Source organism: Sus scrofa, chromosome 13 (genome assembly GCF_054392235.1).
Source record: "Sus scrofa isolate SSC_HxYL_T2T_F1_AM1 chromosome 13, Sscrofa_HxYL_maternal_Yorkshire_Landrace_v2.0, whole genome shotgun sequence".
Taxonomy (NCBI): domain Eukaryota; kingdom Metazoa; phylum Chordata; class Mammalia; order Artiodactyla; family Suidae; genus Sus; species Sus scrofa.
In genome coordinates, this window is record NC_139395.1 from 147,439,777 (window position 1) to 147,453,910 (window position 14,134).

The 14,134-nt window shown below is 44.0% G+C and overlaps 1 protein-coding gene across 5 annotated transcripts in view; it reads left to right on the forward strand.

Moving 5' to 3' along the window:
* LOC110256399 (uncharacterized) overlaps positions 1 to 14,134 on the forward strand; it is a 138,235-nt gene that overhangs the window by 14,321 nt on the left and 109,780 nt on the right. For all 5 annotated transcript variants that reach the window (XR_014824574.1, XR_014824576.1, XR_001300501.3 and 2 more), the window contains exon 3: positions 4,690 to 4,777. The gene's annotated coding sequence lies outside the window, so the exon portion shown is untranslated. The remainder of the gene's footprint in view (positions 1 to 4,689; positions 4,778 to 14,134) is intronic.

Consider the following 14,134-nt stretch of genomic DNA (forward strand, 5'->3'; position numbering starts at 1 on the left):
CCAGGCTTCAAAGCCTTGGAGGGTCTGGGCTCTGTGACTGAAGCTTACCATTCTATTAATATCTCAGAAGTGTTAGTACTGATAGCATACTCTTTAGAATAATTTTCAGTTCATAATTTTTCAGGACAGTGGAAGATAACTCAGGATTAACCATTTCAGCTGCTAAATATTGTTTATCTATATAAATATTTTCTATCACTGGTTTGTCTGTAGTCTTTGGGTTCTCTAAAGGTGTTAGATAAACAGTGATAATGGAACACACTCTAAAATCTGTAGCACTGCTACTCCCAGGGCCCAATCCTCAACCCAGATCTGACCCTCGAAATCCCTCTTTCTTCTCACCCACACACCGGACTCCCAGTAGCTGCTTTGTTTGGGGGAAGATTTTCTTAAAACTGCAGGTTGAGCTGCCAGTTCCTGACACACAGGCAGACAGCAGGCTGTGCACAATCCTTCCTGGGCAATTCACTTAGAGCAAAGAGGGATCTTTTTCGAGGCTTGAGCATATCAATATGCGGCTGCTTTGCTAACATGCTTTCTGTCTCTCACAGTCAGAGAAATCTGCTTGCCTTGAGCTAGCCTCCAGTTTCTTGTTAAGAGCTAATTTGAGAGCTAATTTGGGTTCCATTAGTATATGGTTCTGTTGCAAATCTGACATTAACACTGGCGGCTTGATGAGTAACAAAGGGAGGAAAAGCCTTTTACCCTAACGGCAGCGATGTGGGCACATATGGTGTCATTTTTCAAGGAACAGATTTTTGTCTTTCTTGCCATTTCAGAGCTGTTTCCCTCTGAAATTACCAGCTCTAATTTAATGCAGAACATGTCTGGATGTCACTGCAGAGAACTAGTTAAACTGAGAGAGCTGGCAGGTCCCACAAATTTGCAAAAAACAGTGTTCATTTGCGCAGCATAATGCCTCCCAAGTCCGTGGTCGTTGACTGCGAATCAGCCACCAGCAAGTGTGGGCTCTGCCCTTAGAAGGAGAGCCATTAAATGATTCTGCGTCTGAGGTTGGAATTCTGCTTCCACAAACCCTTGTGAGGGAAATTTAGGGTGTTTCCCGTTTCACCCCATGGCCCCGCTGTCCACGCGCTGGGTCCCATGTGGCATTAACTGAAAAAATCCATGAGTCCAACTGTGTTAACGGTAGGAAGACATGAGGCCTGCTAGCTAATCTGAACTCTGCCCATAGCAGCTGGATGACCCTCCTCCCTGAGGCTCAGTGCCTCACATGTAAAATGAAGGATTCTGGGAGTTCCCATTGTGGCTCGGCAGTTCACAAACCTGACTAGTATCCATGAGGATGTGGGTTTGATCCCTGGCCTCGCTCAGTGGGTTAAGGATCCGGTGTTGCCATGAGCTCTGGTGTACGTTGCAGACATGGATCTGGCATGGCTGTGGCTCTGGCATAAGCCAGCAGCTGTAGCTCCGATTTGACCCCTAGCCTGGGAACCTCCTTATGCCATGGGTGCAGCCCTAATAAGTAAATAAATAAATAAGTAAATGAGGGATTCTGAGATTCTCTGATATCTAAGCTTAGTAGCCTGTAATAGTAACTTGCATTTATCTAACTTTTTACATTTTTCTGAGAACTTTCATGTTTGTCACATCCTGTGATCAGCACAACATCCTGTGAGGCAAACATTCCTGTCTTGCACTTGGGAAATTCTGACTCAGAGAGGTGAGGAAACTTCCCCAAGGTCACACAGCTGGTAAGCAAGAGAGCTGGGATCCCAACCCAGTTGGCCTCACTCCCAGTTCAAGGCTCTTAGGAGTCAACAGACTGAATCAGAAAATAAGCTTTAAATGCCACATCTAGTCACCAAGGGCCATCTTAGAGAGCACAGAGCCAGGCTAGCAGGCCTACATTGTTCAAACTTTTCCAAGGTGGAAAGACAGCACAACAACTTGAGGAATTATACTCTTGCTCTGCGACATGTAGTATTATGAATGAGCACCCCCAGAAGGAGCTGAAACATAGTAGGAAAAGTACTAGAATTAGTTCCAGTCTTGGCTCTGCCTCAAGTTTCTGTGTGACTTAAAGAAGCACCTTGACCTCTCTGAACCTCAGTTCCTAAATGGGGCAGATAGATAAGATGCTCTCCAAAGTAACTTCCCTTTGGAGAGGTCTATGGTTCTACAGCAGCAGTTTCAATGCTGAAACCAAAGCACACAGCAACAGGTATAACATCTTTGGCCAGGGAAATTATGCCTATCCTTCATGCCTAAACATTCAAACTCTATAAAAACAAAATGCTCTAGGAAGTAAAAAAAAAAAAAGCTGATATAAGGAGTGAACAAAGCAGGTTACTTTTGTTAGTGACTAGACAAATGCAAAGACCAAGGTCACAAACTCCTACAGGAGCCAGCCAAGTTAATAACAAGAGAAGGGCAACAACAGTATAGGGCAATAGGGAGTGGCAGGGAGTGCGATAAACTGGCAAGCACTGCCTGGCTAAAGGGGACAGTGACCACTCAATTCCAACCAAGTTTTGCCAGGCAGGAATGTAGATGCCGTGGAAACACTTCCAGCTTTTCAAGAGAATTGGAGATCTGAATATTCATGTGCAATATCCTAATTTTTAAACACTGGAAACAAATCCAAAGACTTAAAACCCTTTCATGCCAAACAAAATGTGTCTGCTAGCCATATGCTGCCCGAGAGCCCCAGTCTGCTAATCCTGTGCGAACATCTGAGTTAGTCTGTGTCTCTCTTTGCCTTAAATCATTCCAGAGAGCCTGTTTCCTGACCTTATTTGGGAGCACGCTGCAGTAGTGACCTGCCTGTACCATTTCAAGTCAACAGTACTTTTCATCACACAAATCCCATTTTCCCGTCCACAGCCTTTGAGGCTGGACCCCTGACAGAGGCCAGCATACACTCCTGGTTCCCACTCTGTCTGCCTGAAAATAACCTTCTCCAGAGAGACAAATAACAGTGGGAGGGGAAGAGAGTGACTTGGCTGTGCTGGTAGGGTAAAACAGACAAGGTTATTTTTTTCCCTGCCATCATTTCTACTTTATTGGATCACATAACCATTTTTATTGTTCATTTAGGTACAAATTAATTGCTGTACAAATGAAAGAAAACACAGATGAATGCTCCCACCATTACTTGAAACTTAAATGGCAATTACTCGGCTTCGTAATCCAATATAGTGAATATTAGTGCAGCCGTGGTACATCCTGTGGCCCAGCGCACTGCTAATGAGGGAAGTGGATGTCCCTAGAGGTTCCGTGACAGCCTGAGCAAACCTGGGAGGCAGGTGTTGCTGACCAGACCCTCCACGTCTGCCTGGCTCCTCTTTCCAAGTATGATTGAGTAAAAGTATTAGAGGATTTGACAGTGTTTTCAAGTCTCTTTTTTTTTTTCTTCTGAAGGATCACTTATCACACCTGTGGTTCTGTATGTCTATTCCTCTTCAGAGCCACGGGTGAAATCCTAGTCCTGGAAAGCATGTTGAAGAGTCTCCTGTCCAGGCAACATCTACAGGTCCCCACTTGGGGATAAGGGCCTTCCTATGTAGTCCATAATCCCAGGGCTGGCCCCGTTAGGGTCCTGATCAACCTGGGCTGACACTGTCCAGTTATTTGGCTGATTCTTCCCCATATGGACCACAGATATCTTGAAAACAGGAATAGCATCCTACCTGCCTTCATGCTCTGTTTGGGGCATGGCACCTGGGACTGGTATGGGCAGTGATGCTTAGAAATGGGAAAAAAAAAAAAAAAAAAAAAAGCTTGCCGAGCCCCTCATTTTATCTGTCCACAGCTCCTTCTCAGTGTAGCCTTTCTACACAGGTACCACACACGTAATTTCCTCTTTTGTGTCATAGACTTTTGTATTTTCCTGCCTAATTTTGTCATCTTTCTTATAACAGTGAAAGTGAAAACATCCATTTAGAAATAGCTCCTTGGTTTCCATTTGCCAGATCAATCCCATCTCCTGCTACCAAATAAAATGTAGTTACTTTTTTGATGAAATGAAAAGATATTATATAAATAATGGAATTGTACCATATGAAACTTTTTTAAGACAGGAAGAAATTCCCATAGTGGACAGCAGTCACTACCAGACTCTAGATTAAATTTAACAAGTATTTTTTTCTTGCCCTTGAGATAGTTGCACTGGAACCTGTTTTGAAGTGTGTATGATGAGATTTTAGATTCTCATCACAGAGAACTGATGGAAAAAGAGTTTTATTACTAGTCTTCTCTAAACATTATAGCCATTCGAGAGCCTTTTTAGAATTTGGAGAATTTCTGAATCACTTGCAGGAAATTTTCTTAGTCTACATACTTTACATTCCAATAGAAGGGCCCTTTACTTTTTGTCAAAAGTGGTTTAAAGCATCAATTGTCAGCCAGTTATAATGACTTTTTTGTAGTTGTCCTTAATTTCCTTATAGAGTTTAGCAGCACAGATTTGTGTCCTATGGACTTCTTTGGTTTTCAAGTCTGTATTCTATACAGAACCTAGCATAGTACCTTACGCTTGATCAGAGTTTGTTGAATGACTAAATGAATGAACAGATGATTAGATGGATTTCTCTTGAACAAAGGCAACAAAACCTTAATTTATTCTAGAGAGTTCTTCTTTTGATGATGCCAATAGAACTCATAGATTCAGACTAATAGAATGTCAAAGATGAAATACTCAGGTTCAGTGTTTTTTTCACTTTTCAGATTTAGAAAGTGAGATTTAGAGAACCCCAAGATCACTTGGAACCCTCAAGGGAAATTTCAGGATTTTTTTCCAAATAGGAAGCCTAAGGTAAGCATTGGTTTCCATGGCAACTGAACAGGGGCTATTTCATTGCTTTCTGTTCCCTTTATCTTTGTGCAATTCTCATAAACTAGCCGGGATTCATAAGTATATGAAAGATGAGGTCATCAAAGCTCTTAAATACTTGGATCTCTTACTTGAAAGAAGTGATAGCCCCATTGACCTTCCTCACTGGCACTTGGAAGAGCCAATGAACCAATGAGATAGTGGATGTGAAAACAAACATTTTGGAAATTGTAAAGTATGCAAACACAAGGGGTTAAGACTGTTCCCAATGTGTCCCTGGGGACAGAGGAAGCAAGCAAACCCTTTGGGGTGTGGCAGGTGGAGGACAACCCTAGGGAACTGTGGCTCCTAGCTCAAGAACTAAGAAATCTCTGAAGTCTTAGCAGTGGTTCCCAACTTTTTCCAATATAAGCACTCCCTTTTATCATCAAAATCTTGCCCAAACCCACTCCCACATGATATTTGTACTTTCAGTATTTAAGAAAATACATGCAGAAAGCTATTATGTGTTATGACCACTGTTTAAATTGTATAATATTTTATTGATTGCTACATTATATTAATATTTTTGACCAGTACTGGTACTAGACTAGGGCAAACTATGTTAGTTATTCAATTTCCAGGCACTCACAGATTAGCTGACTTCTCAAAAGAATTCCCTCAGCTCTCAGATCAGGGAAATCCTTCATTAAACCATTAAATGGAAACAAAATGAATGGATCAGAGCCAAATAATACCATCATCTTAAGTGGACTCTGGCCCCAGGTTGAAGTCAGGCTCAGGCTCAACCGATGACATTAACAAATCCAAAGAAGCTAGGTGCTGGTTACAAGAAGACCTGGTTGCCAGTAGAAGCCAGAGGAGGTAGCTCTACCCTGTTGAGCCCTGGCAGCACCCTCCCAGTCCTGCCCAGGGAAGACATGCACTGACCTAGGGACCCAGGCTCAGGTCCCGGTGGAACAACTCCTGTGTTCCACTCTAGGCTCAACTGAGTGCCCATGTCACCAGCTGAGAGCAGCCAGACGTCCTGATTGTTGCATTACATTGCAGATGAATGTCCCGCCCTTAAAATGTCAAAAAAAAAAAAAAAAAAAAAAAAAACCCATCCTAAGAGCATGCTGAAGGTGAGAGCAGCCCCAAGCAATGGCTGACAGGGCTGAACCTGGTCCTGAGGCCTGTGAGTAGTAGCCTTGGGGCAGCTACCCTATCGACCCGCACTAGGAGTATCTTCTTTTTTCATCACTGTGAGCCACGAGGTCTCAACCTCAGCATCATTGACATTTTGGGTCCAGTACTGCTTTGCTGTGGAGAGCTGTTTTGTGCATTGCAGATGGTGAGCAGCATCCATGGCCTCTCTCTACTATATAGCAGTAGCCCCTGTCCCCACCAAAAAATATCTGCAGACATTGCCAAATATTCTTGGGCCCTGTTCTTCCCCACACCACACTAGCCACCCCCTCCAGTTGAGAACCACCAGCAAGAACCAATCCAGTCAAAAGACTACAGGATGCAACCACCACAGGGGGTTCTTCTCAAAGACTGGCTCATTCCTGAATCACAATACATTCAATTTATAGACAATGTCGCCTTTATCCACAGGATGTTAGAATTCTTGAAAAATCCATTTCAAGGCGCTTGTGTTAATTTAGAAATATGGTCAAGCTCCACTTCACCATAATGCAGAGGAAATAGGGATTCTGGCAGCTGACTGAACTGAAGCTTCCTTTTGATGCCCTAGTGATTCAAGGGTCATCCCTTTGAATATCAATTGCTCTTTTTTAAAAATATAGTAGGGATGGATTGTGCTGGCCGGGGGAGTCCCTGGAAGCTGTTGATATTTTGCTGTTTTTAAAAATAAATCTTTGAGTTGTTTTTGGTTTCTTATTATTTACCTCTTCCTCCTAAAAATAGTACCAAAAAAAAAAAAAAAAAAGATATTCCAGTTACCTGAGAAATTCAATTAGTTTTGTGCTGATACATTGAGGCTTTTTGCTAAAATGTTTCCAGCTTTTTCTAAATAATCTTCCATTGGAAATTCCTTCCTTTGAGGAGAACTTTCCCACCACAGTCAAACCCCTCGGCAGTGCAGTGTTAATCACTCCTTCTACTTACAGGGAAATTTCCACCTGGTTCCGTTCAGGAGTGAGGTATTCCCTCTTGGCCTCATCCCTTCTCCTGGCCCCCAAAGCACCTTTTGTTGTGCCAGGCCTAACAAGCACCAAGAGCGGGTGCCCGATGGGGGTCCACACCGAGCCCCAGACTGACTGCTCTCCACCTGCTCCCTTCTTCCCCTTTCCTCCCCCATTTCAAGGACTCAGGTGTTTTCAGTCTTCCTGTCCCCGCCCAGCTGCCTCTTGCTGCTTCCATAAGTTTGGTTCTGTCTAGTCTCTGGGAGAGGAAAATCTCATTCTGCAAGGTCTCTAAGCCTGTGTGTCTAAACCCTGGATCTGCTGTTTCTGTGAGTGTGTTTTTTTTTTTTTTTTTCAGTTTTATATATATATATATTTTTTTTTCCGATTATTTTCCATTATAGGTTATTACGAGGTATTGAATAGAATTCCCTGTGTTATACAGTAAATCCTTGTTGCTTGTCTATTTTATATATAGTAGTGAGTATCTGTTAATCCCATACTCCTCATTTATTCCTCCCTCAACTCCCTTTTCCCTTTGGTAACCATAAGCTTTTTTTCCATGTGTGTGAGTTTGTTTCTGTTATGTACATAGATTCATTCGTATTGTTTCTTAGACTCCACATATAAGTGATATCATATTTCTCTTTTTCTGCCTGACTTCACTTGAGTATGATATTCTCTAGATCCATCCATGTTGCTGCAAATGGCAGTATCCCATCCTTTTTTATGGCTGAGTAATATTCCTGTGTGTGTGTGTGTGTGTGTGTGTGTGTGTGTGTGTGTAGCACATCTTAAACCAGTCATTTGTTGCTGGGCACTTGGGTTTTTTCCATGTCTTGGCTATTATAAAGAATGCTGCTATGAACATTGGGGTGCATGTATCTTTTAGAATTAGTTTTCTCATCTTTTCTGGATATATGCCCAGGAGTGGGATTGTTGGATCATATGGTAGCTCTATATTTAGTTTTTTAAGGACACACCATACTGTTTTCCATAGTGACTGCACCAATTTACATTCCTACCAACAGTGTAGGAGGGTTCCCTTTTCTCCACACCCTCTCCAGCATTTATTATTTGTAGACTTTTTGATGACAGCAATTCTGACTGATGTGAGGTGATAGCTCATTGTGATTTGGATGTACATTTCTCTAATAATTAGCAATGTTGAACATATTTTTTGTGCCTGTTGGCCATCTGCATGTCTTCTTTGTAGAAATGTCTATTTAGGTCTTCTGCCCATTTTTTGATTCAGATGTTTATTTATTTTTTTGATATTGAGTTGTATGAACTTGAGAGTGTGTATTTCTGTCAGCGTGGACTACAATGCCCTTGGGTACCAGTGAGAAGCAGAACAAAAGGGAAATACACAGAGTGACTCTAGGAGATATAACCCATCTCGTGCCTTATCAACTATCTGAGACAGAAATGAAGATGGAACCGAGCAATGATCAAAGCAGCCTTGCACAGGTAGCCCCTTCCCATGTGAGCTACATCAAGTCTCAGGAAGCCCAGAAAGTCTCTGCCTTGAACTCCATCTTTCAGTCTTTTCCCGCTTGGGGGAGGGGGAGAAAAAACAACCCTGCTTGGGGTTAAAGTGAGCTCTTTGGGGGCCTTGGGATATAAAGGTAGAGGTCCTGAGTTTGAGACCCTACAAATCACCCCACTGCGAGGCCTGCCAGAGGCCAAATACAGGCAGGCTAGCCCTACTCAAGGAGACCCCTCTAATGGCAGAGGGGGAGCCCATTGCCATGGCAGCTGCTCTCCACTGGGGGCCTCCAAGGACAAGCAGGAGAACCTGGTCTTACAGTGGGGAGGGAGGTAATGTAAAAGCTCACCTAACAAGTGCCATTCTCTGGCTCTTCCCAGCAGGGTGGGCTGGGTTCCGGGCACAGACACCCAGCAGCTGCTGCTCCCCATAGGGTGTCTTTGTGCGTGAGAGAGACACAGCCTTTGTGTAGAGAAGCCCCCACCCGAGGGGGGGGGGGCAAGACACTGCGAGTGAAGCACCCATGGTATTTCTGTCTCCACTTCGCTGCTCAGTCGGGTGCGCACAAACAGCACAGTCTTTCCTGCCATGGCCCTGCTCTCAAGGGTACTGCTTACCCCAGTGAGAAGTAAGGGGACCACATTTATTTAGCCTACTGAGTGTCAGATATCACACACATGTAATCTCATTTAATCACTTCAATCATCGTGTGAAGTAGGCGTTTTATTCCCATTTTACAGATGAGGTAACTAAAGCTTAGCAGGGTTAAGCAACTTGCCCAACAGCACCCAGCTAGGAAGGCTTTTTGTCTTTTTTCTTTTATTTTCCTGCGGCCTATGGAGGTTCCCAGGCTAGGGGTTGAATTAGAACTGTAGCCGCCGGCCTATGCCACAGCAACACAGGATCCGAGCCACATCTGTGACCTACACCACAGCTCATGGCAACACCGGATCCTTAACCCACTGAGCAAGGCCAGGGATCAGACTCGCAACCTCATGGTTCCTAGTCAGATTCATTAACCACTGAGCCACGACGGGAACTCCTAGAAAGGCTTTTCGAGTCTTCAGAGAAATGGACTGATCTGGATGCTCTGAGCAGCCTGCTGGTTTACACTGCTGCTCTCCCTGGGAAATTGTGGGTGAGCAGTGACCCAGGCAACGAAGGAATAAAAATCACTACTGAGGACATGTCAGATTTCACTTGCCTCCTCAGGCAGGCACGCAGGAAAGAGCTTTGCCTGGGAAGGTCTATTATGGCGGTTCTCAAAGTGAGGCAGGACTAGCCACCTAGCATCTCCTCAGGAAAATCATGCTCTCTTTGGAAATGCAAGTTTTTGAGATTAAAAAAAAATTTTTTTCAAGTCTGCTTCTCATCTGTAATTTTATAGTGACCATCCTATTTCCCAGTTGGTGGTTGCAGCAATTAAAGTGGCAGGAGGATCAGCTAGGGGCATCTTAAGGGGGAAAAGCTAGAGGATTCTGCCTCCTCTTCTGAGTCAAGCATGGGCTGAAAGGAACCCCAAGAGGGAGGAGAGGTGGCAGCAGCTGAAATACAAAACCATGCTCCCTCGGTCTGTAGGAGAAAAGTGACCCCCAGAGAGAGCCCAGGGTGGGTGAGTGGGTGGGGGGCCAGTTTTCCGCAGGAGGCCGTGTGTGTCCATCTCTGCTCCAGGCCTGCAGGGCTGAGCGAAGAGCTGTGCGGAGCCCCGCATCCGGTCGGAAGTACAAGCAAGTCTGGAGCTCCTGGCTCCGGGGATGCTGCAGCTGTTCTGAGGATCTGCACAATTAGAATTCTCCTAGCGCTCGGTGCCCGCAGGAATCCAGTCACGTGGTGGACGTGGTGCCTGGAGCTGGGGTCAATGAGAGCTCAGTCTGCAAGAAAAAGCATTCCTTCCCTCTGAGACACAGCCTGCTTCACTGTGCACTGCTGGGCTTTTGCTCATAGGATGCCTCACCACCTGCAGGGAAAGGGCGCAGGCCAGGACCCAGGCCAGATTGCTGCCCCCGCCCCACGCCCCGGAGCTCATAGGCGCATGCGTGACGCGGCGGGAGGCGAATCTCTTTCCTTTCCGATTAGTATTTTTCTATCAGAGGCTTCTCGTTGATACCGTCACCTCCTTTAATTCATTTTCCTCTCTATCTCTAGGCGGATTTCTCACCAAGCTAGGAACTGGTTCCTGAATAACTATAGGGCTACGGCTTTAGAGAGACCACACCTCTCCTGTCCTACCCCCCTTGCCAAGAATCTGTAAGTCATTAAGAGGGTGAAAGCTTTCGTTTGAATTTCCTGAGTCAAAACCAAGGCTTTAGTATTTCCGGGTTTGGGGGACTGAAGATTTCCCTTTTCTCCGACTTCCTCCAGGTCTCTTGGTGGGAATGCATTTCCTAGAAATTTGCTCACATCTGTGTTGTAAATCTCCTAGCTACTCTCCCTCCAGGCCCCTCAGTCCTCTTCTGCCGAATGAGATGTTGGATCCAAGATCCTGCCCATTTTGAGCCTCCTGGGCTCCAGCCTGTTCTTGTTACTGATGAACCTCCCTCCACACCCAGGACCAACAGCTATTTCCACAGGGCATTTGATGCCTCCCTGTTGTTTTCCAGTTTGTTCTGTGCTGCTGCTTTTTTGTCCTTCCTAAGAAAACCCCCTCATTCCTGTCAAAGACCTGTCAGAAATCACTGCTCTCCTGTGTAATAGGCACTAATGTCCTATCAGAAATCCATGAGCTTCTAGCAGCAATCACTGTTTTCCTGTTAGAAATCACTGTTGTGTCAAGAATCACCCTCTCCTTTTAAAAACCACTGTTCTGAGAAGAATCACCACCACTCTTTAGAAAGCCTTGTTCTCTTGTCAGAAATCCACTAATACCCTGTCAGAAGTCAACATTTTCTGTCGGAAATCCCTGTTTTCCTGTTATAAACCATTGCTCGCCTGTCAAAAATCCCTGCTCTCCTGTCAGAAATCCTGCTTTCCTGACAGAGATCCCTGTTTCTTGTCAGAAGTCATTACTTTCCTACTGGAAGTTGCTGCTCCTTGCCTGATTCTTCTCTCCACAGGATGTTCAGAGTTGTCTGTCATGCTTTGACATTGATAGCTTTCCTGTAGCTTCTGTCCTGCCGGCTGTTCACACCTGTTTCGCTGCATCTCTTTAAGCTCAGTGCCGGGTCTGGAAGCAGCCTGAGCCAATGGGCACTGCACTGGGGCATCCACAGTCTCGTGTGCCCCTCCTGACTGATTACAGACAAGTCATTTTTTGCTTGCTGGACCTTTTCCTCATCCCTTTGTTAGGGATGATATCACTCTGTCTGCTTCACAAGGTTATTTAATTTAAATCAGTGACTGTTCTGACTTTTTTATTTTTGGCCGCAGCTTAATGTGGGATCTCAGTTCCCAGACCAGAGATTGAACTCGGGCCACATTGGTGAAAGCACCAAATCCTAACCACTAGACCACCAGGAAACTCCCCAGTTTTGATTCTGAGAGAGCTCCCAATGTCTCTCTTCCTATAATTTGCACTCACAGAGCAAGTCTAATACTTCTCTGCTACAGGCTTTCAAATCACCCCTAAATCTCCTCTAACACAGTGGCTTCTTGTTCGCTCACAGCCAGATTAAACGTTCTCAGTTCCCTGCATGATGTGATTTCCAGACCTGTTGCCAGCCTGGCCACATAAAATCCCTCCCCCCACCCCAAGATATACTCTAGTTTGTTTGGGTTTCCCTAAATGTGCGGTCTGAGCAACCAAGAGGAAGCAGGATTATCACCTCCCTCCTTCTAAAGCAGAATATTCTTGAGGCCCAAGATTGCATTAGCTTTTGTACCATTTACCAAATAGAAACTTCCCAGCCAAAAGCTCTATTTATTCAATGTCTTTTTTTTTTTTTTCCCTATTAGAGTGTTTTAATTTTCTCTGAATAGATTTTTGCATGTACTTTTAGGTTAGATCCAAAATACTTTAATGTTTTCGACTCTTCAGGGAAGAAAGTGCTCTTTTCTCCATTGCATTTCTTTCGAGTCTTCATCCCTGGAATCTGGAAAGGGTATTGATTTAATTTTACTCTTACAATCTGCAATATTCCTGAACAGATTTGTCATTTCTACTAATATTCCTAGAATACAATGTGTCTTTCTTGGAAGGCTTACCCATTCTGTCTTACAGTGGGGAAAGCTTTATTTATGGCAAGACATAGCAATACTCCAAGCTGTAGCATTTTTTCACTCAAAACAGGTGACAACACTCTCTTCAGCAGGAGTTTGCTGGCTGTACCTAAAAGAGTACACCAGAGTGCAAGGAAATGAGGATGGCATTATTAGACCAGTACTTTTTAATTAATTCTGATTTCTGTTTTTAAAAGTAAATTATTCAATAACTTTGATAATTCAATCACTAATAGCAACAAATTGCTTAATAATTAATTTATAAATAAATAATTTATAACTGAGCAATGATCCCAGCAAAGTTGAGATGATTATTAAAATAGGCTTTTCCCAGTTCCTATTCTGGCTCAGCAGAAATGAATCTGACTAGTATCCCTGAGGACGCAGGTTCAATCCCTGGCCTCACTCAGTGGGTTAAGGATCTGGCATTGCCATGAGCTGTGGTGTAGGTCAAAGATGAGGCTCAGATCTGGTGTTGGTGTGGCTGTGCTATAGGCCAGCGCCTATAGCTCTGATTCGACCCCTAATCTGGGAACTTCCATATGCCACAGGTGCGGCCCTAAAAAGACTAAAAATAAAATAGGCTTTTCGCCAAACTGCACACTTTTAAAATGGTGAATTTAAAAGTATGTGGAGTTCCCTTGCAGCACAATGAGTTAAGAATCTGGCATTGTTACTGCAGTGGCTTGGGTTGCTGCTGTGGTGTGGTTCCCTGGCCAGGGAACCTCCACGTGCTATGAGCATGGCCAAAAAAAAAAAAAAAAAGAAAAGGTATGTGAAGTGAATATCTCCCCCTCTACTCCTCCCCTCCCCTCCCCTCCAAAAAAAAAAAAAAAACCAGGAAAAATTAAAAACAGGCTTTGGAGACAAATATTTTGAATTTCTGTCCCAGTTCTGCCTCTAATGCCCTGTGGCCTTGGGTGATTCATTTCTGTGCATCTCAGTTGCAACCTCTGTAAAATGGGATTATGAATTGCCCTTCCTTCAGTTCTACTGATATGTGACTCTCCCCGCCCCCAGCACATGGAGAAAAGGAGTGGCCGAAGTACTCATTTCCTGGATACAATGATGGGTGCACGTGTGCCCACGTAACCCAGAGAGAGGATCAGATAAAGTCTTGAGGAGGGCTGATATGGATGTCAAGTCAGAACAGGTCTCTTTCCTTCTGAAATTATAAACAGTAGGGCTCACGGAACCCAGAGCTACTGGGCGGTAATCTTTTTCATCACATGGAAAGAACATGTTAAAAAGTGAAGCTTACACAGAGGAGATGGAAGGAGAGAGAGATTTCTGACAGCATTTTTTTATGTACATGGATCCAGCCTATCCAGAAACTAGACAACTCCCAGTATTTTCATTTATGTGTGCCAATAATTCCCTTTTATCTTAAGCTTGTTTGAGCTGAGTTTCTGTCATGAGCAACCCAAAGAGGCTTAACCATAGAGATCTATTTTATAAAGCTGCTGTGAGAATGATTTGTGGGAATGCATATAAAGCACCTAATGCTTTTATATAACCGGTACTCCAAAATTGAAACTACTTATTATCATCAAGATCATCATTATG